We start from the raw sequence: 5,126 nt of genomic DNA on the forward strand, positions 1-5,126 counted from the left end.
AAAAAATCAAAATTTTGCCAGTTTTGTCACATTATAAAACAACAAAACGGTTTTGTTTCAACAGCGATTGTCCTTCAAGAGTCCGAAACAGAGTCTCTGCAAATTTCGTTCAACAGCTGCTTCTGTTTTTCCTCCTCCTCCTCCTCCTCCTCTCATATGCAGATGTTTCAGATCATCAGCGCTGCTGCAGAAAAAGGGAAATCATGACATCCAACAGCTGGTCATTGAAATGCCCAAAGTCTCGGAGCTCGATCCGACTCTGCTGAGCAGTTTTAAGGTGTTCTGTCACGCTGCAAAGACTCTTATTTTGAAGAGAAATGAGATCTGTCAGATGACGTATCAGATCAGTATCTAGATGTTTTCTCTATTTATTGAACCGGATTAGTGGTTTATCATGTTTTTGTTAATGTTATACACACTGATATGCTAGCACCTGCACTGAAGAACGCAAAGAATCAGTTTATAAGGGGGGTGTCTGCCGTTGTCTTTTCTTCATTGATCATCTCCGGTGTAAAAGCTTTAATGAGAACAAACTGCAGACTGAATTAAATTCCCTCCCCGCTCTCTCTTAACTGACTTTCTCTATTCTTCTTTTTTCTCCCTCTGCCTGCTCATAAAGCTCATTTAGATCCTGGAAACAAGCCTATTATGCAGCAGATACACTGTCGCGCCTGCGGTGTGGAAAGCTTACCTAAGGAGCCTTCGGAGTCCAAATTAATTCTCAATGCTCCATTAAGTCGAGCATATATATTCATGGGACTTATGAACACACTGAATGAAAGAGAAAACCAGCAGCTGAGAGAGGGGGAAAAAAACAAAACACAAACAGAAATTAACGGAGCAAGAAGCTGCAGAGGGTGTAATTGGATTTGAATAAACTCATGCGGAGGAACGTCAGCGAGCGATTCAACGGGGAGCGTGAAGCTGAAGTTATTTTTCAAATATGAATCACACCGTCCCCTCGAGACAAAGACAGGATGATCAAGGGAGACCCCTCCCCCCACCCCCTCCATCGAAAAACACCCACATATAACTTTTTTCAAGCAGCAATTACAGCACGAATTATATTTACGTTTCTAGTCATTTCAAATTTCGCATAAAGAGGCAGGGTGGGGGTGTGGGGGTGTGGGTGTGTGTGTGTGGGGGGGGGGGGGGGGCAAACACAGGACAGCAAGGTTGTTTTTTAATACATTTGTGTGTAAAATCTTTTTTCTTGCCAAAAATTGAATTGTTGATCCCAAACTCTTCTTTCTTGTCCTCCAGTTGGCGACCAAACTTCATATATTTATATGTTAGAATCACTTTAATCGTTCAGCATGAAAATAGTGAGGGGGGGGGGGGGGGGGGGGCGGTCCTTTCAGCGGCCGTGGCAGATGAGTTAACCCTCCTGGTGTCTTTGGGTCAAACTTGACCCCTTTCCAAAAAAAATTCTATATCAGAAATTTGGGTTTCTTTCAACAAACTGTCCAGAAAAGTAACGAGGATGGTTCCCAACAACGCTCCTCACGAGTTAAATAAGTAATTAGTTCACTATTTTCCTTGAATTTGTGTTTTTTGTTGTTGTCAATTTTTATAGCATTTGGAGAGAAAAAACAATTTGTAAAAGAACTTTTTAAAAAGTGTAAAAAAGAGACAGAAAAATGTCAATAAAAGTGACTAAAATGTCAAAAAATGCCAAATAAAGTGACACAAATGTGTTCGGACCTCAAAAAAAAAAGTCTATATCCTAAAGATGGGTTTCTTTTTAACCAAATTACCACAGACATGGATTGGATTTCTTACAACGGTCTATGCAAATAAAATTGATCACTTTTCCTTTCTGACTAAACTCATCTGTATGTTCCTCTGATCTTAACTATTGGTCAAAATAATTCATAATTTCTGCTTTTTTAACTAAAATATAAGGCATAAGTCTATATAAATGAGGGTTATTGACCATGAATTCCAAAAAAGTAGCGTAAAACTAGTGGTAGTAAAGTGGTGTTAGTGAAAACCTTAAAAAAAAGTCTGAAAAAGGGACGGAAATTACATTTTTTTGTCAGTTTTTGTCTTGGGAGGACAACACAAGGGTTAAGTTTAGAAAAAAAAAGACTGTGGTTTTGGATTGAAACAGTCCATGGGAACAAACATGAGCGGAGTTTAATCCACCAGTTAGCTTCCGCCTGTGGCCAAGCACAGTGTTGTGATTGGTCGTAGGGAGATTTTCAAATGCATGCTTGAGTTGGGCCATTTTCATTACTCATTGGATTTCCAGGCTAGTAAATATGTGGAATGCATATGAAATACAGCGCTTTACTTTTTGTAGCTATATGTATTTGTTAGGTAGTTTAAATAGGTACTTTACTATACTACTAAATAGGTACTTTACTATACTACTAAATAGGTACTTTACTACTATTGTCACAGAGACGTACATGCAGCGATCTTCATACTCTGCATTTAACCCGTTCCTCAAGGGAGCAGCGGGCAGCCAATCCTAGCACCTGACTCCAGATCTGAGCCAGTGCAAGTCCATGCAAACATGGGGAGAACATACAAACTCCACACAGAAAGGACCAGACCGACCCGGATTCAAACCCAGAACCTTCTTGCGGTGAGGCCACAGTACTAACCATTGGGCCACCATGCTGCCAAAGTCCATGTATATGGGCAGTGGTGGCCTGGGGGTTACGGAAGAGAGCTTGGGACTGGGAGGTTGCAGGTTCAGTCACCAGGAAAAAAATCACCACTGAGGTACCCTTGAGCAAGGCCCTTAACCTCTGACCAGTGGAGCTGCTCAGGGGCCAGCATATCAGACTGTGGTTGTACCGGGCAGCTTCCAGGTATGTAGAATAGAGATAATAAGATAATATGTAATATAAGATAAAATATAGATATATATATAACTGTATATGTGTATATATATATATATATAACTGTGTGAATGTGACAGGTTGCCCTTGCATATGAGAAATAGTTCTCAGTTGATTTACCTGGATAGATAAACGCTAAAAAATTTAACTATAATAAAACACCTTGTACCATAACAAGTCATCCATGGCGAAGCAGAATTACCCGGAAAGTACCCGCAGTGTGATCTTTGACCTTCGTGTTTTTCGGCATCACTTCCCTTCTGAGCGCTGTTCTCAGTCATCCTGTAACACAGACCCACAACAGCAACGAGTCCTCGACTCGTGTTCGAGTCCCCGACGACGCTCTCTGTTTCCAAACAGCTCCAGAGACCCTGTGTCGGACTCGTCTCCCGCTGCTGAGACTCATCACTCGCCACCAGAGGCTCAGCAAACAGCCGCGCCGCGTCCCGTCAAAACAAATTTCCTCCTCATCATTATTCCTCCGTCTTCTGCTCTCAGGACAAACACGGCGACTGCAGTTTTTCCCCGCTCTGTGATTGTTATTCTCATTTTCAATTTGCAGAGGATTTAAAATATAGATGACGCGTAATAAAAGCTCATCTCAACCAGATGTCAGTTTATCTTCCGTCCTCTCGTCGGGGAATAGATTACACGTCAGCTGTGATACGGGCAGGGGAACACAACGCGCCGGTCTTTCATCATTCTGCTGAGACGGGAGTGAGCTGTTTCATCTGTGACTCAGAGTCCAACAAATGTTCAAGAGTTTTACTGCAGGGATCGATGCCTGCAGGAAGGAAGTCATCAACTGCTGTTCAAAAGAAACTAGACTGATGGTTTAAAAAAGTGAAATAAGAAACATAATGAAAATGTCCCGCGTTTTCCAAACTGAGGTTTACGAAGCAGGTCAGATGAGTTTTAGTCGAACATTTCTACTAGAAGCGTTTTTGATTTCAAGTGGCTATATCAGAACCCGAATCAGAACCAGAATCAGCTTTATTTTATTTGCCAGGTTTGAGGACACATACGAGGAATTTTTCTTTGGAGTAGCGTTGCTCCCAATGGGCTTACACACACAAAAACCACCAAAACAAAAATATACACACTAAGATACACACAATTTATACACACTAATATATACACAATATATACATACTCTAAACAGAAACAATATAGAGGCATGAGTGCAATGAAGAGTTCAATAAATAGTATTTAAATGTGGAGCATAGTGCAAAGGATACTGGGATAAATAGTATTATGTTATTATATTACAATATGAACAGTATGAACATATGAACAGTTCTGAAATAGAAAATGAGAATGATGAATAAATAACAAATAATAAGTGAGATGTGAGAATGAGAATGATGAATAAAACTAACTAAGTGGAATAATAAGCGGAACCAGTGAAGACTTAGACTTAGACTTCTCTTCATTGATCCTTTGGGATGACTCCCGCAGGGAAATGAAAGTTCAGCAGCAGTTTAGCGAGAACAAAGAAATAAAAAATAGATAAAAGACAGTATAAAGACAACAAAATCAACAAAATACCTAAAAATTAACAACTATAAGACCTGTCAAATAAACAAAGAAAAGACCATACATTATATAAAGTGTCAGTGTTTAGTCCAGTGTTAAAAATTATTATAAAGTGACCAGGTGTGAATTTAGTCCGGTGTGCATGTATGTATGTATGTATGTATGTATGTATGTATGTATGTGTGCATGTATGTATGTATGTATGTATGTATGTAGTGTGTGTATTGTATGTATGTATGTGTGTATGATGTATGTATGGATGTATGTATGTATGTATGTATGTATGTATGTATGTATGTATGTAGTGTATGTGTGGTATGTATGTATGTATGTGTGTGTGTATGCGTATGTATGTAGTATGTGTGTGTGTGTGTATGTATGTATGTATGTATGTGTATGTAGTGTATGTATGTATGTATGTATGTATGTGTGTGTGTATGTATGTATGTATGTATGTATGTATGTATGTGTGTATGTATGTTGTAGTGTGTGGTATGTATGTTGTATGTGTGTGGTAGTATGTAGTATGTATGTATGGGTGTATGTATGTATGTATGTGTGTGTGTATGTAAGTATGTATGTGTGTGTGTATGTCTGTATGAGTATGTAGTATTATGATGTAATGTATGTGTTGGTATGTATGATGTATGTATGTATGTGTGTATGTATGTATGTATGTGTGTGTGTATGTATGTATTGTCCTCTACAGGTGCTGTAGAGACAGTGTTACTGGGTTAT

The 5,126-nt window shown here is 39.2% G+C and overlaps 1 protein-coding gene across 1 annotated transcript in view; it reads left to right on the plus strand.

The window, feature by feature from the left end:
• The window catches only part of LOC116693800 (chemokine-like protein TAFA-5), an 80,030-nt gene that overhangs the window by 1,742 nt on the left and 73,162 nt on the right, over positions 1 to 5,126 (plus strand). The gene's annotated exons all lie outside the window — the stretch shown is intronic.

Source organism: Etheostoma spectabile, chromosome 8, assembly GCF_008692095.1.
Source record: "Etheostoma spectabile isolate EspeVRDwgs_2016 chromosome 8, UIUC_Espe_1.0, whole genome shotgun sequence".
Lineage (NCBI taxonomy): Eukaryota > Metazoa > Chordata > Actinopteri > Perciformes > Percidae > Etheostoma > Etheostoma spectabile.